Source organism: Dermochelys coriacea, chromosome 3 (assembly GCF_009764565.3).
Source record: "Dermochelys coriacea isolate rDerCor1 chromosome 3, rDerCor1.pri.v4, whole genome shotgun sequence".
NCBI lineage: Eukaryota > Metazoa > Chordata > Testudines > Dermochelyidae > Dermochelys > Dermochelys coriacea.
The window spans coordinates 139066908-139090259 of record NC_050070.1 but is presented as its reverse complement, the minus strand read 5'-3'; the positions used below and the strand labels follow the sequence as shown (position 1 = coordinate 139090259).

General features: G+C 40.7%; 1 protein-coding gene across 4 annotated transcripts in view; it reads right to left on the bottom strand.

Moving 5' to 3' along the window:
• Positions 1-23352, bottom strand: part of CHRM3 (cholinergic receptor muscarinic 3) — a 501021-nt gene that overhangs the window by 340179 nt on the left and 137490 nt on the right. For 3 of the 4 annotated variants that reach the window (XR_006280126.1, XR_006280127.1, XM_043511419.1), the window contains exon 1: positions 10921-11199. The exons of the other annotated variant lie outside the window; for it this stretch is intronic. The gene's annotated coding sequence lies outside the window, so the exon portion shown is untranslated. Of the gene's footprint in view, positions 1-10920; positions 11200-23352 lie in introns of those variants that run through there. 4 annotated transcript variants of the gene reach the window in all.

Sequence of the window (23352 nt, the reverse complement as noted above, 5' to 3'; positions counted from 1 at the left end):
TCACTAAGGCATTAAGTGAAGTCAAAGGAGTAAATTTTTAACTGGGCCAAAGCTCCACTCAGTGTAATGAGAGTGGAGGGAGGAGTGTAATAAGGGAGTCACCTCAGGCAGGCAGTAGTGGCTCTACAACCCTGCACCATCTATTTCTTGCAAAAGTTAGAGCAATTGAGAACCTGCTCTAATTTACACCAGAGGTACAAGAAACCTGAAGTTAGTTGTCATTCCACTCTGCCTCATCTATGATACCCTACTCCTCTCCATACCAGAGGTAGTGAAGCTGTTCTTACCACCTCTGTCGGCTTTATACCAAATTTCCCCTCTACAAAGAAAATTCTTTGATAGCCATGTCCCAACAGAATACTGCTACTTTGCACCACTTTGCAGAAAGCTGACATAATAGCAAAAAATCTGGTAGTTTCTGTTGTCTTGCAAAAGTAGGCATTCATATGTTTAATGGCAGTTGCATGCATTTATATTTATTTTACTCGAAAGTATCAGCTACTGAACATGACCTTTCCCCTATATGCTGTTGATTATTCTGGAATGACATTCAAGAATATCCAATGCAGCTACTGATATTCTCATGTTTTTTATTATAAATATGTAACTTACCTGAAATCAATATCCCTCAAAAAGTGTGCCTTCTCCTACATGCATGTGGATTTGGAGGTGGTAGGGTCATATGTAGAAGAAGAGAAGGAAATGGTGAAAAACTCAAGCAGTATTTGTACTACAGAACATTAATATTTGAGATACACTTATGTTATTAAAGTGAAAGAAGGAAGACAATTAGAAAATGATGAATTTACCTTTCCCTAAGGTTCAAGAACAAAGTGTCTCAGCATGTTCCTAGAGAGCAACTAGTAAATTGTCATTGAATTGGAGTTAATTGACAATAAATGTCTAAATAACTGGGACACAATGAAAATATCAGCTCTCCTGGAAAAAAAAAGAGCTTAAAATATTATCTGACATTATATTGTAATATTATCTGCCTGGGAGAAATACAGTTGAAACAGCCAACTTCCTCATGGCAGTTTCTTCTTAATGCATGTCAACTTCAGCTATGTGCACTTGGATTGAGAAGTGCAGGGATGGCTCAGATTCTGTTTTTAACTTTCTCACTAGGGTCATTCATTCTCCTCTTCACCGCTACGTAGAACACCCAAGTTGATGCAGCAAATACCCGCTACGCACACTAATTGGGATTATGAAACTTGAAAAGGAGCTGGAATTCTCAAGAAAAAGAAAAAAAGAAAAATAATAGACGCTTCAAAATCTATTTGAGTTATTGGATAAAATCTTATCGTATAAGGTGAGGTAAACTGTCAATAGGCTGACATTATGAGAGAGAAAACGGGACATCAAAAAACTATAAAATATGTGCCAGGTGCACAAGTCTGAGATAACACTAAAACAAGTGCACAACAGTTGCTTGCACCTTTAGCTTTCTTGGTGCTCATCAACCACTGCCATACAGAAGAGTCGCATGCTTCCCAGACAGCACATCTTGCTAGGCTGCCCTGTAGGGAATGGAATGCGCTCAACTTTTATGGGTACTGAGTGTCTCACTTCACTAAATGACTCTACCAGCTTGATTAATGAATAGCACGATGGACTTCCTCAGCCAGAAAGTTAGTGGAAATACTAAGGGAATTTGCAGGTGGAGGTTAAAGCTAATAAACATAAGGGGTTCTGACAGCACTATAGATGAGAGCTCTGGAGAAAAGATAAGAATAAATAAAAGGAGAGGCAGTCAGTGTGAAAAATCACAGATCAGACCAACATTATTTTACTTCATTCATGTGAGTTTTAATATTCAATGATCCTTATCTTCTACATTATAAGGGATGATTTAGTGAGTAAATGAAATATAAGTGCAACTTTACTAACATTAAATCTAGGTTGGTGATACACTACCAATTCATGGGGCTGCCAGTTTAGAAAGATAGCTTTGGTGAAAAATTAACAATTCAAATCAGAGGATACAAGAAATAGAAAATGGCTCTGTCTCTTGGGGATAGGGAACCATCTAGTTCATTTATAAGAATATTTTCTCCAATGGGTCAAAGAACAATGGAGATACGGGCTGCAGAGTCTGCAACTTATTTCCTTTTCACTGCCAAAAAATAGTACTGGAAGTGGCATCCTGAAAGTAGGATGGAAATCAGAGGAAACAAGGACAAAAAGGGATTGTTTTCAGAATGTTTTCCTAGAAATAGACATGTTTACAAACAGATTGCAAAAACAAAAGAGCAATTTTGCAAGGAAGACTAAGATGCAAACAATATAAATTGGCTTTAAAGTTTAAAATAGCTTGAAGGTAAACATTTTTTTTGTCAATTGATAACAAATGTGAGCCTTCAAATTGCTAAAAAAAGTAACCTAACAGATGTTCTCACTTACTAAAACATGATATGTCTACAAAAAAACCACAATATTCAAATCATGTTACTGATTTCATATAACCAATAAAACTAGATTTTTGAGAATATATTTTTATTACATTTTAACCCACATAGAATCATAGAATCATAGAATATCAGGGTTGGAAGGGACCCCAGAAGGTCATCTAGTCCAACCCCCTGCTCAAAGCAGGACATCTCATCTCATTGCAAGTTAACCCCAGGCAATGAGAAAAATCAGTATCCCCCCCCCAACAAAATTAACACAATGCTCTGCTGACCAAAAGATGCTGGCAGCCAAAACTTAATGTACTCCTCTACACTATTCTCATCCTTTGCTATTATAGGGCCTAAGAATGTCCTATTTCAGGGACTAACAAGATATTGGGAATATTTTTCTACTAATATGATAAAAACAAATAAGATAGATTCTGATACTGCAGTATGTACTGTATTCTGCCATGTGGTAGTTTTATTAGCAGTAATTAATTGTTTTTATATGTAATTTATTCTCAAAGATTTATCCTAAACCTATAAAAGCTAACACTTAAATAACCGCATTAGGCCTAAATATTGAAGAAGCTTCCAAAAACAAGCAACAGTATACTGCGTATGAGATAATACTTACAATATAAACAACATTAGATAAGAATATGTCTTAAAAGGTATATGATTTCTGCTTTATTTTACAAAAAATGTGACTACTTGGTCCATTTAGAAGGACACTTTTCTTTAAATATAGTCATTATTACATATGCCTTTATTATAGGTGGAGCAGAGGGAGAAGCCCATAAATTAGTTTTTCCCCAATACTTTCAAGTATGAAACCATTTCAATTACAGCAGAAATCAGAATTACAAACACCAGAGTTATGAACTGACCAGTCAACCACACCCCTCATTTGGAACCAGAGCTACGCAATCAGGCAGAAGGGGAGAGAGAGAAGAAGAAAAAAGTAAATACAGTACAGTGTTAAATGTAAACTATTAAAAAAATAGAGGAAAAGCAGCATTTTTCTTCTCCATAGTAAAGTTTCAAAGCTGTATTAAGTCAATGTTCAGTTGTAAACTTTTGAAAGAACCTTAACTTTTTATTCAGAGTTATGAACAACCTCCACTCCCATGGTGATTCTAACTCTGAGGTTCAACTGTACTTAAAACTTTGCCAAACTTTAAACTCTTTGCTGAGAAGATTGCCATACCGGGAGTCTTGTTTTTTTGGAAAGTTTTAGCAAAAACGTTTCAGATATGTTTCTAGGAGTTAAATTAGGGAAAATATGTTGTTTTGCCCTCATTAATGAATTGGTTGCAAGAAAGTTATTTTTTAGAAGCTCTAATGCTGCTACACTTTTTATCCAGCCCCACACAGCTCCTACATTAGTCTGGATTGAACATGTATCATCGCCTGCAGAGCAACTCAACAGACTCCATCTAGGGGAAACAGGGTGGTCAGCAGGGTTTTCCCTGCAATTGCTGCTCCATAGAATCATAGAATATTAGAATTGGAAGAGACCTCAGGAGGTCATCTAGTCCAACCCCCTGCTCAAAGCAGGACCAATCCCAGCTAAATCATCCCAGCCTTGTCAATCCGGGTCTTAAAAAGCCACTAGACTCCTGAACAGATAGCTAGAAGACTCTTCTGTGCTCTCAGTACTTCACTTCAGGGTTTCCAGTCAGCGAGGAAGAGGAGAAACCAATCAGGGGTAGGGGTTCCTGAGGAAGAGATTGCGTGAGTCAGAGGGTGGTGAGAAGCAGAAGGGGAAAGAGAATCAGTAGCAAGAAGTGGGCGGGGGGAGCAGAGGGAGACAGATGGGCAGTGTCTGTAGGTTTGAATGGGTTGGCTGGAGTGGGAGAAAGATAATTAGAAGAGTATACCCCCTCCAGAACCTGGAATTTGAGCCCTGAGTCTCAGCCACTCCTCTGCTGTCAGCAAATAACTGTGAAATCCACTGTCAATCTGTGTTTTATCATCCTCTAGTGCCTGATCCACATTCAGCCCATTACTGCTACCAGTTAATCTGTTAGCTCAAATGGAAGAGTTCTGTGCTTAGAGCTGAAAATCCAAATCCTATTGATGAATCAAGCTGGGGGTCAACATAGTTCTATGTGATAGAATTTCTGTTTGCTATGATGTTGGTTTTTTTCCAGTTTGCTAAAAAAGAAATAAATGAGACATTAAATCCCCAAAGAGAGTCTTGAGGGCAAAAATTGTGTGAAAGTCGGACACTACATCCATCCAACATCTTGACAGATGAAAAGAAACATGACAAAGTCATAGTCAGTCAGTCAGTCAATGGTGCTTGACAGTAGTGTAGGAAAAGAGCCTCAGCCTGGGCTCTCTGATAGCTCTCCGCGATTACTGCACTAGCCTTGTCCTGGCTTCTCCAGACTGTTGTGGGGCAGGGTTCTGCCAGTTGTCAGTCAGAATGCTGAATTTCCTGAGACCTTGCTTTGACCTTATTGTTGTATCGGTGAATTGGCCTTCCTCTGCGTCACAGGCAGTTCTTGACCACAGAGTACAGCCTTCAGGAGACTATCTTGAGGCATATGCTCCACGTGTCTCAGCCAGCGAAGCCTGCATAGACTGTAGGCTGGTTCCCTCAAAGACCTTGTTGTTTGCCATCCATTGGTCCCAAGTGACTCCAAGGACTTTTGAGACAGTGAATGTGCAAGCTATTCAATCTCTGCTCCTGCTTGGAATATGTGACCCAGCTTTCACAGCCATAAAGGAGAGTACTGAGGACCCAAGTCTGATAAACAGAGACCTTCATGTTCAGGGTTAGCAGCTTGTTGATACAGACATGTGAGGTAAGTTTGCCAAAGGTAACAGAGGCTTTGCTGATTCTCACATCAAGGCTAAGTGAGCTGGTTAAGGTTGAGCTAAGATACAGAAGCGATCCACATTCTCCAGAGATTCATTATTGACATAGATTTTAGGTGGGATATTGGTACCCTGTGACATGACAACTGTTTTCTTGATACTGGTTACCATGCAAATCTGAATACATGCATCAGAGAACTTATTCATCAGGTGAGTTAGAGACAAATGCACCGTCATCTTCAAAGAGCGAATCTCGAATAGTGAGCTGGGTGACATGCCTTTTGCTCTGAAATACTATGATGTTGAACAAGCTGCCATCTAGCCTTTATTCAATTACTACACCAGATTGACTGTTTCCAAAAGCATACTTACGGAGAATTGAGAAGAAGATGCCAAAACTGATAGGCCCTAAGATGTAGCCTTGCTTCATGCCAGTATTAATGCTAAACTCAGATGATGTTTCATTTTCATACTGGATAGTTGCCTTCATTCCCTCATGGAACTCCTTAATTAGGGAGAGCACTTTGTGTGGACAGCCAGTTTTCGACAAGTATATGCCATTCCTGACAACTCTGTCAAAGGTCTTGCTACATAGAGAGGTGTCTGTTCACAGCATTTTTTTTTTTTTTTTTTTGCAACAAGCGCATTGTGAAGGACGTGTCAGTTATGGAGCATCTGGCTTCCAAACTGGCTCTCAGGATAAGTTCTCTCAGCAAGGACTTGAGTCTTTTCAGCAGGACCCTTGTAAGCACCTTGCTGACCACACTGAGCAGAGATATCCCTCAGTAGTTGTTGCAGTCTGCTCTGTCCCCTTTATTTTTGTAAAAAGTGATTATGTTTGCATCTTTCAGACCTTGGGGGTTTCTTCACAGGAGGCACAGAGAAGCTCCTGGATGTCGCCCACAGGCTTTCTTCCTGCCCTGCTTTTAGGCGCTCCAAAGATATCTGATTGTTGCCTGCTGCTTTCCCAGGCGCAACCTCTTTGATAGCTTTCTCTACATCAGTGGCTCACAAAATTATTTATCGTTGTGTGCAGCACATGCAGACCACAATGTGTTATCTGGGCCACAGGGGCCAGGTGGCAGGGCAGCAGCACCCTGGACTCCAGTCCTGGACCCCGGACTCCTGCCATGAAGGGGCGGCCAGTTGCCTGTCCTGGATTCCCAAATCTGAAGGGCTGGGTGGCAGCCCTGGATCCCTGACCCCACCATGCTGGGCAGCATGGCAGCCCAGAGCCCACCATGCCAGGCAGTTGGGAACCCAGACCCCGCCACGCAAGCCAGCCTTTAGCATACAACTGAGCTGGGCCACAGCTGTGTGCTAATTGGGCTGCATGTTGCGAACTGCTGCTCTACATATTCAAGGGTTGGTGTTTGGTCCAGCTTCTGCATCTTTGGAAGCCAGGGAATGGCAACTAAGACAGTATGACAGATAAAGCCATCCTTTGAGTAGAGTTCTTAGTAATGCTCAGTCCGTTGGTCAAGTTGTTCTTGCCTGTCAGTCAGGATGGTACCATCTTTTGTTTTCAGATTTGCAGTCTTTTTTATAAATTGGACCACATGCCTCTTTGATTCCATCATAGGTACCATGAAGTTACCCTCTTTCAAAGCAGGTCTGAATCTTTTTTGCATAGGCCTTGCCAATAGTTCTGGGCACATTCTCTGGTGGCTTTCTGGACTGCAGCCTTAGCTTCTTTGAACTTACGATTTCTGGACTTATTTGGTTGTTGAAGTAAAGTTAGGTGAGCTTACTTTTTCTTTCCTATGAGTGGGAGCAGCAGATATTCTGATGCTGCAAATAAGTCAGGTTGTTTTTTCTTTGTTGTTCCAAAGAAATCCTTGGCAGCAGCCAGTGTCTTATTCTTGACATTTTCCCACAAGGTGTCAGAATCAGGGGAATCAAGTTGATCCTTTTCAGAAACATGCTCAAGCGCACATTGAAACTTTACATATGTGTCAGAGTCCTTCATGTTAGTGATGCTGAGGTGAGATTCATCTTTTGAATTCACATAATGGATATTTTTATGATGTAATTGGAGCTTCGTCCTGACAAGAGCATGGCCAGAGTTGCAATCAGCGCTATGCATTGATCAAGCATGTGGTACATTGTGAATGTTTCTGTGACAGATCAAGATGAGGTCAAGTTGATGCCAGTGCCCTGAGCAGGTTGCCTCCATGTGATCTTGCTGCTACTGTTGCCAGCAAAATAGGTATTCGAGACTATCAGATCACAAGAGATGCAAAGCTCAAGGCCATTTTTGTTGATGCTACCTCTGCTGTGTTAGCCAATGATGTGTCCCCAATGTTCGCAGTGATTACCCACATGGGCACTGAAATCACAGAGTCTGTTCCTCAGGGGGAGATTCTTGAAAAAAATCACCGAGTCTGTTCCTTAGAGGGACATTCTTGAGTTGAAAATAGAACTTCCCTTTCTGCTGTTTGGAGTAGTCAAGTATTGGCCGGTAGATGGACAGAAGAGTCTGGGTTCCAGAGTTCATATTCACATCCAGCCACATGATCCTCTCATTGATAAATACCAGAGGGGTAAATGCACAGAGGACAGACTTCTTGACAGCAAAACTGACAGTATAACCTTGATTCATTTTCAGGTTTCCCAGACCAGCAGAAGTGGTAATTTACTTCATCTAGTGATCCAGTTTCCAAAAAGAGTCATATCACTGAGGGCTGCAATATCAACTTCCAGTAGTTCTCTGTCAATTATGGCTGTTTTCTGAAATGCATAGTCTTTCAGTTTAAGGCCGGTTAGCATAGTGGAAACATTCCAACAAGCAATTATTAGTTTAGAACCAGGAAAGAAGTTGGAAGGAAGCTTTTTTAGCCCACCTTTTCTGGGGCTTTCCATGAATTGGGATATGCAGGCCACCCCTACATAGGGCTGCTTGGACATCTGAGCCACTGCCGAATGCCTGGGTCCTTCCCCACCAGGCCGAGCAACCATCGAGCACAGATTTTTGATGTGTATGCCTAGGCAAAACAAAGAAGGGGTTGCCATAGGCCTTCCACCTTCTCTCTTAGCAGGGACTATAGAACTCCAATGGCATGATGAAGATTAAGATGATTGGTACAGGCCTGCTGCAGCTTCTAGCTGGACCACCACTTTGAGATGAAGGAAGCATCTGCCTTATCGCATCTGCAACTGCGCCTTTTCTAAATGGCTGTGGTCCCGGTAGCGTGGGTACAGTTGGCCAACAGGATTCTGGCTCATTTTTCTGGGGATAATTCTTACACCCAGGGGGTTCCAGTACCCTATCCTTGTGCACCATTGGGGCTTCCCAAGAGGAGACAGGTTTATTGATTGGCACTTGTCACTCGCTGTTGCATCGCTGGATGCACAGTCTACAAATCCAGTGGTGAATCCTGGAGGAACCAGGCAGAGATCAATCTGAAAGTCAGACACACTAAACAATAAAATCATGAGGAACCTTGGCACAATAGCCCAAAACAGCAAAAAGCAAAATGCAGAGAAATGCCTTCAGACAGTCATAGCAGCAATAATATTTCCCTTTAAAATATCTATAAAAACGAGACCACAACTTCAAAGCTGAAACAAACATGTTTTCTTGTCAGATGACAAAGTTTTTGCTGCATGGGGGTAAGTGATTAGAAATTCCCTTCTTCCCCCAACCATATCCCTGTCACATCTACTGAGCTGCATGGCTCTGGTGCTGAGCTACTGGTAATAACAAGGCCAATGGCTCCAGTTTTCAATACTGGCTGCTTGTCAGCTTGCAAATAAATGGTCTTTAATTGACCCTCCAAAGCACTGCTTGTAGAATAATCAATATTACTACACCACCTTTCCCACCCTTTAAAATTAGGCAACTGCCAAGGGTAGTAGTATACTATGCCAGCTGCCACTTATGAATTAACTCATCCAAAAACATATGAGCAGAGAACTGTTTCAAGGCTGGTGACATTAAAATGTAAAACATAGTTCACCACTCTTTTCTCTATGTCCTATCAATTTAAAAATCTCTTAACAAAACAATTACTGTAATTTAATAAAATCTGATCCAACAAAGAAAAATGCTTTGATTTAAATGTAATGCTGTGTGTGGTCACAACTTTATCCCTGTATAGTTATTATTCAAGATAGTTATCTTGTACTATGCACAAAGGAATGTAAATTTATAACTGTGTTTTATAAAAATAATAATATAATTGTGTTCCTAATACATCCTTTACAAAACACTGAATTGTAACATTTTATCTTGAAGTGTTTTAATCAGGGCACAAAGAGATAGCCAGGAATTCTTCCTGGTACAAAAGTAGTTGCTCTCCTTCAGAGCACATTAATATAAATTTTATTACTATTAAATAGTAAATGGAGATTTACATCCTTGTCATTTGAACACAATTTGGTGGTGCTGTCTGTGAGTTCTTGCCATATCTCCTATAAATAAACATCTTTTCAGACACGATAAAGTTTTCTGTTTTTTTTGTTTTCTTTTGTTTTGTTTGAGAGATTCCGCTTAAGCGGGGACAGTCAAAGCCTGTCATTTTGCAAACTATTTTGGAGTTTTGCAAAACTAATTTGATTCATGAGCCATTTTGTTTGAAATCTTAAACCAGGTTGTTTGTTTTCCAAAGACTGAGTCAGATTTAAAAACAAAACAAGATGATTTTTTAGACAAAGGGAAGCTTCTGTTGTATTAGAAATAAAACACTGCTCTCAAAAACTAAGCTCATAACAAGAAATGCCTTACATATTTTATTAAATGGCATTTCCGTTTTCATCAGAATTTCTCACTTCTGTTTCCCCTTCATTTTTCAAAGGCTATTTGTTTTTCACTCTTCCGTAGTCACTAGTAAGTGTTTTTTTTTTTAAACTGAAAAATTAAGCACGTCGATGCATAAATCACGGAAAGGCAAGATCTGAAATACAATAAATCCAGAACACCTTTATAAATCATAAAACACAGAAGTATAGTCCTACATTAAGCCTAGTTCTCTATTGTAAACAATAACTAAGAAACAAATATAAAATAAGGATCTGTCTTCTGTCTTAGGCATTTCTTCTGTGTCTACTACTACAGTACCTAAGCACTATCACACCACTGAACACAGAAGTTCAGCAATCCAGAAATAAACCATGACCATGCAAAGAATAAAAGTATCATCTTAAATTTGGAAATTATGAACTAAAACAAATGAATGGCTAGTAGTAAATAAACTACAGCATTGATTCAGTTAGAATGTGCTCCATTTTCCCCTCTTTTGTCAATATATAATTTAGATCCCATTATGTTCATGTAGGTTTAAAAGTAAGAAAAATATATTTACTTAGCGCTAATCCTCATTTTCTCTAAGAAGGTTTTCAGCTTTCTTTAAAAAAAAATCTCAGCTCCAGTGATTTTATCCTGAGAAAGTGGATGTGAATAGGGGAGAGAAAGAGAGGCATAAGGTAACTGATTGCACTTTTTTCCACCAAATGCATCCGATGAAGTGAGCTGTAGCTCACGAAAGCTTATGCTCTAATAAATTTGTTAGTATCTAAGGTGCCACAAGTACTCCTTTTTTGATTGCACTATGTTTTTTGTTCTAGATGGAGAGAATAGTATCGTTTTGGTTTTAACTGACAACACACTCAGGAAATTTCCTTTGCAACTAATCTTCATTGAAGGTGATGTTGATAAGTTTGTTGCCTACACTGACAGTTTAGTCAAGCAATTTACCAATCACTGGAGAAGAGACAAAGGAGTTGAGGAGCACATATCTCTTTCTGAAGAAGCCATTGCAGCTGCCAAAAGTTACCAATAAAGAGTAGAAAACAAAACTTAGATGTTGGAAAAGAAGCTCAACAATCTTGAAAAGGGTGGATGAAGAAAAAAAAAAGGCAAAATCATCGGGATTCTAGATGCAGCTGTCTCCTCTGAAGCCTGACTTCTACAAGTGGAAGATCTAGAAGGTAAAAAACATTTAAAGTGGATTAACTATCTGGATCTTAGTTCCAAGGTTTTCCAATAAAAATCAACACACACCAATTAATATCTACCTCTGTAACTGCTATGATCACAGTTAAAATGTAAATATTCCCTCAGTTACCATGCTGCAGTATCTGAAATTCTACAAAAAGAAAAGGAGTACTTGTGGCACCTTAGAGACTAACACATTTATTAGAGCATAAGCTTTTGTGAGCTACAGCTCACTTCATCGGATGCATTTGGTGGAAAAAACAGAGGAGAGATTTATATACACACACACAGAGAGAACATGAAACAATGGGTTTATCATACACACTGTAAGGAGAGTGATCACTTAAGATAAGCCATCACCAGCAGCAGGAGGGGGAAAGGAGGAAAACCTTTCATGGTGACAAGCAAGGTAGGCTAATTCCAGCAGTTAACAAGAATATCAGAGGAACAGTGGGGGGTGGGGTGGGGGGGAGAAATACCATGGGGAAATAGTTTTACTTTGTGTAATGACTCATCCATTCCCAGTCTCTATTCAAGCCTAAGTTAATTGTATCCAGTTTGCAAATTAATTCCAATTCAGCAGTCTCTCCTTGGAGTCTGTTTTTGAAGCTTTTTTGTTGAAGTATAGCCACTCTTAGGTCTGTGATTGAGTGACCAGAGAGATTGAAGTGTTCTCCAACTGGTTTTTGAATGTTATAATTCTTGACGTCTGATTTGTGTCCATTCATTCTTTTACGTAGAGACTGTCCAGTTTGGCCAATGTACATGGCAGAGGGGCATTGCTGGCACATGATGGCATATATCACATTGGTAGATGCGCAGGTGAACGAGCCTCTGATAGTGTGGCTGATGTGATTAGGCCCTATGATGGTATCCCCTGAATAGATATGTGGACAGAGTTGGCAACGGGCTTTGTTGCAAGGATAGGTTCCTGGGTTAGTGGTTCTGTTGTGTGGTGTGTGGTTGCTGGTGAGTATTTGCTTCAGATTGGGGGGCTGTCTGTAAGCAAGGACTGGTCTGTCTCCCAAGATCTGTGAGAGTGATGGGTCGTCCTTCAGGATAGGTTGTAGATCCTTAATGATGCGTTGGAGAGGTTTTAGTTGGGGGCTGAAGGTGATGGCTAGTGGCGTTCTGTTGTTTTCTTTGTTGGGCCTGTCCTGTAGTAGGCGACTTCTGGGTACTCTTCTGGCTCTGTCAATCTGTTCTATCTGCTACCCAAGATCCATAAACCTGGAAATCCGGGACGTCCCATCATCTCAGGCATTGGTACCCTGACAGCAGGATTGTCTGGCTATGTAGACTCCCTCCTCAGGCCCTTGGTTACCAGCACTCCCAGCTATCTTCGAGACACCTCTGACTTCTTGAGGAAACTACAGTCCATTGGTGATCTTCCTAAAAACACCATCCTAGCCACTATGGATGTAGAAGCCCTCTACACCAACATTCCACACAAAGATGGACTACAAGCCGTCAGGAACAGTATCCCCGATACTGTCACGGCTAACCTGGTGGCTGAACTTTGTGACTTTGTCCTGACCCACAACTATTTCACATTTGGTGACAATGTATACCTTCAAATCAGCGGCACTGCGATGGGTACTCGCATGGCCCCACAGTATGCCAACATTTTTATGGCTGACTTAGAACAACGCTTCCTCAGCTCTCGTCCCCTAATGCCCCTACTCTACTTGCGCTACATTGATGACATCTTCATCATCTGGACCCATGGAAAAGAAGCTCTTGAGGAATTCCACCATGATTTCAACAATTTCCATCCCACCATCAACCTGAGCCTGGACCAGTCCACACAAGAGATCCACTTCCTCGACACTACGGTGCTAATAAGCAATGGTCACATAAACACCACCCTATATCGGAAACCTACTGACCGCTATTCCTACCTACATGCCTCTAGCTTTCATCCAGATCATACCACTCGATCCATTGTCTACAGCCAAGCGCTACGATATAACCGCATTTGCTCCAACCCCTCAGACAGAGACAAACACCTACAAAATCTCTATCATACATTCCTACAACTACAATACCCACCTGCTGAAGTGAAGAAACAGATTGACAGAGCCAGAAGAGTACCCAGAAGTCACCTACTACAGGACAGGCCCAACAAAGAAAACAACAGAACGCCACTAGCCATCACCTTCAGCCCCCAACTAAAACCTCTCCAACGCATCATCAAGGATCTACAACCTATCCTGAAGGACGAGCCATCACTCTCACAGATCTTGGGAGACAGACCAGTCCTTGCTTACAGACAGCCCCCCAATCTGAAGCAAATACTCACCAGCAACCACACACCAGAACCACTAACCCAGGAACCTATCCTTGCAACAAAGCCCGTTGCCAACTCTGTCCACATATCTATTCAGGGGATACCATCTACCAATGTGATATATGCCATCATGTGCCAGCAATGCCCCTCTGCCATGTACATTGGCCAAACTGGACAGTCTCTACGTAAAAGAATGAATGGACACAAATCAGACGTCAAGAATTATAACATTCAAAAACCAGTTGGAGAACACTTCAATCTCTCTGGTCACTCGATCACAGACCTAAGAGTGGCTATCCTTCAACAAAAAAGCTTCAAAAACAGACTCCAACGAGAGACTGCTGAATTGGAATTAATTTGCAAACTGGATACAATTAACTTAGGCTTGAATAGAGACTGGGAATGGATGAGTCATTACACAAAGTAAAACTATTTCCCCATGGTATTTCTCCCTCCCACCCCACCCCCCACTGTTCCTCTGATATTCTTGTTAACTGCTGGAATTAGCCTACCTTGCTTGTCACCATGAAAGGTTTTCCTCCTTTCCCCCCCCCTGCTGCTGGTGATGGCTTATCTTAAGTGATCACTCTCCTTACAGTGTGTATGATAAACCCATTGTTTCATGTTCTCTGTGTGTGTGTATATAAATCTCTCCTCTGTTTTTTCCACCAAATGCATCCGATGAAGTGAGCTGTAGCTCACGAAAGCTTATGCTCTAATAAATTTGTTAGTCTCTAAGGTGCCACAAGTACTCCTTTTCTTTTTGCGAATACAGACTAACACGGCTGCTACTCTGAAACCTGAAATTCTACAGTATTTCACTAGTCTATGTAGAGAAAGATTCAATAACTCCTCAGATACCAGAGCATATGGGAACTGTAATTATATTATCTTTTTCCAGGAAAAACAATTTTTATAATGGATTTTGTTTCACCAAAACTTTCTTGTGGATATAACTAACATTTGCAACTTTAATCCTATCTTTAAGTATTTTTGCTGAAGTTTACTTATATACATCCAGCCAAACCGAAGATTTTCCTGCCCAATAACCTGAAAGTATTTGATTCCCCAAAAGATGCTAAAGTTTTCCTTAATAAAGCCAAGTAGGGCTCACTGAGGTCAGATACCTAAAAACTACCTAATCATAAACACAAAGTTTACCCATAACAATTTTCACTGCATCGTTTCCCCAGTTGCTTGATTTTCTTGTATATATATTGTATATATCTTATTTTCCAATTTGTACTCAAAGACTTTTCTCCTGCCAATATATCTTTCCTGTTACTTTTCTCAGACCTTCCCTCTCTCTGAGTCTCCAGCAAGTTTGAGACAATGTAGTTTTCCTTTTTTTTTTGGTAACATTTTGGATTTTTTTAAATTCAGTGTTTTGGAAAGGAAATATACACTTACATGTACAGGCAACCCTCTTGCCAGTGGTTTTTTTTTTTAAATCTGGAATATGAACTATAAATGAATAACAGTAACACAGAGAGAAAAGTGCTTAATTTCACAACAAAACTGAGAAATGAATTTTATTTCTAATTTACAAAGAGATGCATGTACTATTAAGGCAATACATGTGTGGGTGTATTCTGCAAATTGTTGAATGTAGTTGGTTTTCAAGGTGCAGATTATAAGTATTATTTTCCACCATTTCCTGGCTGACTAATCTTAAAAGACTACGCACAAAGTTTTCAAAAGGGCTCACACACAATCAGGGGTTTGATTTTCAGAAAAGAGCCCAGCTTCAACTTAAGCACCAGAATAAGTGGCCAGATTTCAGGCTAACTCAGCATGTTGGGTGCTGAATACTTTTGAAAATCTGACCCAAAGTGAAAATCCAAAAACAGAAGAATAAAACCACATAATTTAACAGTTTATAAACAGCCGTAATGTTGCTGTATTTCAGTATTGCATACAATTATTTTTCTGTGGGTGTATATAATTTGATAAAGTTTGTGAAGAGATTTCTGACCCTTTAGTAGGAAAAGATGTCAGATAGAAATGTAAGACACTATTGTGGGGAAGAGGGAAATGGAGGAAGGATTGGTCCTCCTAAATTCACCCAAAGAAAGGATCTTTTGTATGAATGGATGTAGCATCTCCTCAGAGGGGAGGGTCTGCTGTATCCATGGTACATATGACACACACCCTCCCCTTGGACTTCACAGAGACCTTCCATGGGTTTGGTGTTCCATATATAGGTTAAGATGGGCAAGTCAGAGGAATGCTCTTCATTCCACTCCAATCTGGCACGTAGCAGAAACTCACTTAAAAGTTAATACAGCCTCCATACTTTTGTAGTTGAATGAAAGGTCATAGAGGCAGATGCCAGCTGGGAAGTCCTCTTCATGGCAAGAGCTACAAGGATCTAGACCTCTTGTGGTGCTCAAGTGATTATTGAATGCTTTATGTATGCATCTTGATCGTTTTTTGAATTTTTAATGAAATACATTAATATATTCGAGTTTGCATACAGTGTTGGGGTGAAGGATGGGAGATTATTACATGGAGGTCCATGACCAATTAAATGCCAAGTAATTTCCTCATTAAATGAAGGTACAGAATTTGTCAACTCTTCTCTCTATTTGCATTTGCCTGGAATGAGACAAATCACCATTACCATGAAAGGCTGAAACCTTGTGATTTCTGTGGCTCAATACTTGTAAAGTATTTACAAAGGAATTCTGCTAGGTCATTGACCACTGACAAAGCTGGAAGAAAGTAAATCAACAATGTTCAGTGTAATCCCTCGTAAAATTTCACAGTGAGTCACCAGTCACAAATAGCTTCCTGCTCATTAGAAAGATACGAGGTTATGGGAGAGGAGAATGAATTTGCTGAATGAATGAACAAAATGATCCATGTACATCTTTTCTCTAAAGATGTAGCTCTGAAGAGGATACAGAAGGACTAAAGGCAAAGTGGGTAAGAGCTTTTCAGTTTTGTGCAGCGGACATTACATATAGAAAAGGGTAATGAGGAGAATGTGGGAGCATGTAGAGAAAAGTACAGGGAAGATGATGAGATCCTGATCCAGAGCAGTAATAGACTGATTTTAGGGGCATATTTTCAGGGAGGTGGCCTGCCTTTAGCAGGTTCAAACTGTGTCTGCAACATTGTGACCCTAAGAGCATCCCAATGCCAGAGGGCAAGGGGCTCCCTGGTATATAACAATGAGTCTCAGCTGGCCTGACCAGCTCAGTGCACCCCAACTCAGTGTTGTCATAATCTGTATCTAAAAGGGATCATGTAAGGTATCTTATGTGAACTGGTAACATGCTGGCCGTTAATGTTATTTTGTGGTGTACATATGGTGACATATGAAAATTATAAATGTGTGCTGGAAATACGTGAAATATGGAAAATGTATTCAGCTGATTGGTGGGGTGCCTTGATCCCTTAGACAAAGGAATGTGGTTCCACCTGCTTGAATGCATCTCCAGTGTAAATTGAGCAAGGAAAAACAATGGAAGTAAACACAGCCATGAAACTAGTGAGTTGGAGAGAGAGCCACTTAACTATGGTGGGGAAGGATACCCTGTTAATTTTTGCAGTATCAGCCGCCTGGTGAACACAGCAAGCTGAGCTCATAGGGCAACTTCCTGACGTTGAAAACAAAGATAAACTTTGAGAATATAAGCAGAGAGAGAGAAAAAGCCCTTTTGGTACCCTTCACCTGAGGAGACAAACCAACCAAGTGCTTTGGGCTTTGTGTTGGATCCTGGCTACGGACTGGCCAACCATGCTGGAAGAACAACTGGGGTGAGAAAACTACTCTGACCAAAAACTCTAGTTTGTTAAGTTAGGATTTAGTCTTAGAAGTGTATCTTTACTTGTGTGTGTTTGTAACCATTGCTAGCACTATTCCTTTTACTTGTGTGGCAGAGCTCCGACCTTGTCCCCGTGGGTCCCACAATTCCAGGTGGTTTAGGCTAGCTTTAGAGGCTCACTGCAACCCTCCATGTAGCCCTTCTCTCTCTAGGGCCAGGGATAGAGTCTACTGAGCCCTTTTCACCATAAGCCAGCAATGGAGGTTGGTGAGAGAATTCCCACAGACTCTGTTGCTCCTACAGTCTCATGCCAAAACAGTTTAGCCTCCTGTCCTGACAGGGGCCTGTTTTCCCTTTCTGTAGTTGTGGGTTGGGGGGAACCCGGGCCCACCCTCTACTCCGGGTTCCAGCCCAGGGACCCTAATGGTAGCAGCTAATGGAAGCCAATCTTTCACTGCCAGAGTTGCTACATTTCTCTGGGCCACTTCCCCACAGCTCTCCTGTTTCTCCCTTCTTCACCCTTACCTTAGGGCTCCCTTACCAATGACTTGAGGGTGTCTTCATTAACCAGCCCTTCAGCCACACTTCCTCTCCTCTGGCTCCCTGACTCCTCTCTGCCTGACTGGAGTGAGCCCTTTTATATTATCAGAGGGGCCTTAATTAGAGTCAGGTGGTCACATTAGCTTAATGGCCTGACCTGACTCTCTGCAGGTTAATTGGAGTCAGGTGCTCTCATTAGCCTGGAGCAGCCCCTGCTCTGGTCAGTCAGGGAACAGAAAACTGTTAATAAAGTGGCCAGTATATCTGCTTTCTGCTACTCTGCTGTACCCAACTGGCCTGGGTCTATCACACTTGGTGTCACTTAAATATATGTTCTTTGTTAATAAACTTTATCTTGTTTTATTACACAATTGTCTCAATGCAGTGTTGTTCCAAACTGAAGAATAAAATACTCAGCCAAACTAACAGGCTGGTGCTGTGCACTGACTCTTTAAGGGAAGAGCAAACTTGATGAGGTTTTGTGAGTCATACAGAGAGAGAGGCTGAGCACGGCAGGGGAGATGGTCTTGGGGAGACTTGGGACTAGAGGAGGTGTTGGTGTCAAACTGCAAGGAGTTAGCAGGCTGGTGGAAGCTGAGCAGCACAGAAGCACCCAAGTTTACAGGACAGGTAGTGACGCAACCTCTTACTGGTCTGGTTGAACCTCCAAAGCACCACAAACATTTGTATCTGCATTTTGTGGCAACAGTTCAGTTTTATCTTCAAATGTGATTACCTGAACCACTGACCACTTTGGACAGTTAGCAATACAATTAATTAAATTTGCACCCACAATTTGGGAGGCAGTGCTTCATCACAGCTGAAACGTTAGTCCTTAGGTACCTCTCATCTCCTATTTCACTTTCAGAAATCAACTCTTCTGTTGTAATAGCCGAGACCGTGTCATTAAAGAAATCAAAATAGAAACCAAAGAATTGATTTTATTTTGAAGTTGTTGAATAAAGCAACAAGAAGCAAAAAGAGTCTAGATAAAACATGTCCTGGAACAGTAATAAAATTGAGGGATGTATCTCTTTCATCATCTGCATTCTTTCCTCCTGCCCCATGTTAGTTAAATAGCTGTAATCTAGTTTGACTAGGAATGTTAAACTTTCATGCCACCATCCCAATCCTGCAAACACTTATGTACATATTTAAATTTAAGCACCTAAGTAATTCCACTGACTTCTGCAGAGCTGCTCATGGATTTAAAGCTAAGCATGCCTGTAGGTCTGAGGATGTAATGCTTTCTACTGTAAAACCGCATATTAATTTGAACTTTGGAAAATTGTTTCAGCATTGTTCTCCATTTATATCTGCTGATACATAAACCCAAAATAATAAAAATGGTTTTTTTTAAGAACAACAAATTCCAAGAATCTGAACAATTTGCCATCATGAATTGTAAGCGAAATCCAATTGAAAGTGCATGGCCCAATCATGCAACCCTCACTTTGATTAAGGGTAGCACAATCGGACCCATCACTTGTAATTTAGAATTATTCTCATTCTAAATTATAGACCTGAGTAGCTAGACTGTGATGGCCATCTTGCCACAATGGAGACATCTTTATTGTGCCCCGGGCACTATGAGACTTGTATGCAAATTGTATTCAAATACAGCTAAATCTCTAGACCTTCAAGCCTTATTTCATCACATCCTTTATAAGTGCTGCCTGTCAGACACACATGGTTGCAAATGTGATAAACATGCTAGTAGAATTGAAGAATACCATTATTAAGACTCTAAATAAGCCCCAAATTCTAGAACCATTGGACTTTAACAGAACAAAGATTTGGCCCCAAATAGCACATGTACTTTCTAGGGAAGACTTCCAAATATAATGTTTGAGACTCCACCAAACCAGGGGCTCAAACCTATTACAATAATAAAATTGGGTGATTCATACAGGCTAGCATACATGCCTCTTATAGATCGGTACAGCAATATTACCAGTTTCAGTAAAAGTTGCATTAAACCTTGTGCTTTCAATAGCTAAAGCAATCTGCGACTTTTCCCATTATCCAAATAATGGGACAGATTCAGTCACTGATTGCAGTGAAGTTACAACAGGGATGAATTTGAACCAGTGGCAGTAATATGCTAAAACCCACAGCATTATATGTACCAAAGAAAATGAATTCAAATTACTGTTAAAAATGAGCAGCTAAAGTTAATTTACATGGAGAGATGGTAATTTTAAATAATTATTTCTGAGCACTAAGGACACTAAATATCAAGCTTAATGGTTAATGGGGAAAAAGAAAAAAAAAGTACAACAGAACCTCCAGCAAAAACTAGAAAGAGGAATAAAATCTTTAATATGAAAAATCGCTGAACCAATCACAAACAGCATGAAGAAGCCAGTTCTGAAAACACTTATGCACATTCTTCGCTTTATGCATGAGTAGTCCCATTCATTTCAGAAGACCTATTAATATGCATAAAGTTATGCACATACATAAGTGTTTGCAGAATTGGGCCCTATGTGCCCCTTTGGTTAGCAGTCTCAGCAGAAAGGGCAAAGACTGAATAGACATGAAGACTGAATTAATTTCTCACCCTCACAAGTCTTCAGGACAGTGTTGATGCACATTGGCTATGGAACTCTGCACCCTTCAGATATCCCTTAACAAAAATTGCAACAGAGACAGCCAGCCATTCCACAAACACTACTGCCAAACTGCGACTTTTGATTTTATTCATTTATTTCCTTTAATGAAAATTTAGATCAAAGTCATACAGGCCTAAAATGAATTTAAAAAAAAAAAAACGTCAAAAGGACTCATACGGAAAAGGACATTGATTCAGACATGGAGCAATGAGACACATGCCACAGTTAAATACAGAGGCTGCAACTTATAAACTATTGGCCAACAAGGAACCCCTTCCCAAACTACCCAGCCAGGCCATCGTAGTGCAGAATTTAACTCGGGACCTATGGCCAGAAGCCAGAGTCCCAACCCATTCCCCTCCTCCAGGCTTGGAAGTAGGAAAGATGAGTTGAGGGGAGCTCCGTTGTATGCAAGATGTGGAGGTATATCTCCTGACCATGTGGTGTTGTGCTTGGGACCCACATCTAAGCAGCCTCTTAGGTTACAAGGGCCTAACATCAGACCCATTTTTAACTCACCAGCCACACTGAAACCCATCAAAGTTGGAACAAATATAATGTAAATCCCTAAACCAGACCTGAGGGATACCAGATGGGAGATGAAAAAAAACACAATCACTATATGGCAAAAAATCCCTTCCAGAACTCAAATAAAATCTGATAATGAGCATAGCCCCTGGCTTTCTAAGAGATCCAGCATACTAAGTGAGGATGGAGCTAGAATACAGCCAGAATGTGTGTAGGCCAGTACTGGGCAGAAAAAACTCCTCTCTCTCTCTCTCTCTCTCTCTCTGCAGGTGGGACCCAGTCAGTCACTCTGTCCTGACCCAAATCATCCAATGGCAGCAGGAATGGGTGGGATAGGCTCAGAGCTCAGATATTGTTACAGCCAAGCCACTCATCATTCTCTCTCCTCTCCTTGCCCCAGAAAGATGAGGAAGGACAGACCAGTAAGACTTTGAGTTATCTCCCTTGTGTGTGTGTGTGTGTGTGTGTGTGTGCGCGCGCGCGTGCGCACGTGCGCGTGCATGAAAACAAGGGTGATGCATGTGTACCTATCAACTGGGACAGTTAAGCATGGAAAAGAGATACGTAAGGAGGGCTATGTTAGAGACCTATAAAATCATGACTAGTGTGAATGAAAAAGGAAGTGTTATTTAGCTGTTCACATAACACAAGATCCAGGGATCACCCAATGAATCTGATAGGCAGCAGGTTTAAAACAAACAAAAGAAATAAGTTCTTCACCCAATGCACAGTCAATCTGTGAGAGCTTTAAACTAGGAATTAGGGGGAGATGGTTGGGAGATGTCCAGGTAATCTCCACACCAGATTTTAGCATTGAGAGGGAAGAAGACGAAGTAAGAAAGGATACAGCCGTGGGTAGGAGAATGTATATAAGGAGCGAGGAAGGTGTGGATACTAGTCTAATAGGTTATACTGGCTGTAGAATGACTGTGCCTAATAGGGTACAAAATGTGAGCGAGGCCAAACAGCAAAAATTAAGATGTTTGTACACCAATGCGAGGAGCCTAGGTAACAAAATGTAGAAACTAGAGCTACTGGTGCAGGAAGTGAAACCAGATATTATAAGGATAACGGAAACATGGTGGAATAGTAGTCATGACTGGACTACAGTTATTGAAGGGTATGTGCTGTTTAGGAAAGACAGAAACAAAGGTAAAGGTGGTGGAGTAGCATTGTATATCAATGATGAGGTAGAATGTAAAGAAATAAGAAGCGATGCAATGGATAAGACAGAGTCCGTCTGGGCAAAAATTACATTGGGGAAGAAAAACTAGAAAAGCCTCTCCTACGACAGTGCTTGCGGTGTGCTGTAGACCTCTGGGATCTAATTTGGATATGGATAGAGCCCCTTTTAATGTTTTTAATCAAGTAAATACTAATGGAAACTGCGTGATCATGGGAGACTTTAACTTCCCAGATATAGACTGGAGGACCAGTGCTAGTAATAATAATAGGGCTCAGATTTTCCTAGATGCGATAGTTGATGGATTCCTTCATCAAGTAGTTGCTGAACCGATTAGAGGGGATGCCATTTTAGATTTAATTTTGGTGAGTAGCGAGAACCTTATAGAAGAATTGGTTGTAGGGGACAATCTTGGCTCAAGTGATCGTGAGCTAATTCAGTTCAAACTAAATGGAAAGATTAACAAAAATAAATCTGCAACTAGAGTTTTTGATTTCAAAAGGGCTGACTTTCAAAAATTAAGGAAATTAGTTAGGGAAGTGGATTGGACTGAAGAACTTATGGATCTAAAGGTAGAGGAGGCCTGGGATTACTTTAAATCAAAGCTGCAGAAGCTATCGGAAACCTGTATCCCAAGAAAGGGGAAAAAATTCATAGGAACGAGTTGTAGACCAAGCTGGATGAGCAAGCATCTTAGAGAGGTGATTAAGAAGAAGCAGAAAGCATACAGGGAGTGGAAAATGGGAGGGATCAGCAAGGAAAGCTACCTAATTGAGGTCAGAACATGTAGGGATAAAGTGAGACAAGCTAATAGTCGAGTTGAGTTGGACCTTGCAACGGGAATTAAAACCAATAGTAAAAGGTTCTATAGCCATATAAATAAGAAGAAAACTAAGAAAGAAGAAGTGGGGACACTAAACACTGAGGATGGAGTGAAGGTTAAAGATAATCTAGGCATGGCCCAATATCTAAACAAATACTTTGCCTCAGTCTTTAATAAGGCTAAAGAGGATCTTAGGGATAATGGTAGCATGACAAATGGGAGTGCGGATATGGAGGTAGATATTACCATATCTGAGGTAGAAGCAAAACTGAAACAGCTTAATGGGACTAAATCAGGGGGCCCAGATAATCTTCATCCAAGAATATTAAAGGAATTGGCACCTGAAATTGCAAGCCCATTAGCAAGAATTTTTAATGAATCTGTAAACTCAGGAGTAGTACCGAATGATTGGAGAATTGCTAATATAGTTCCTATTTTTA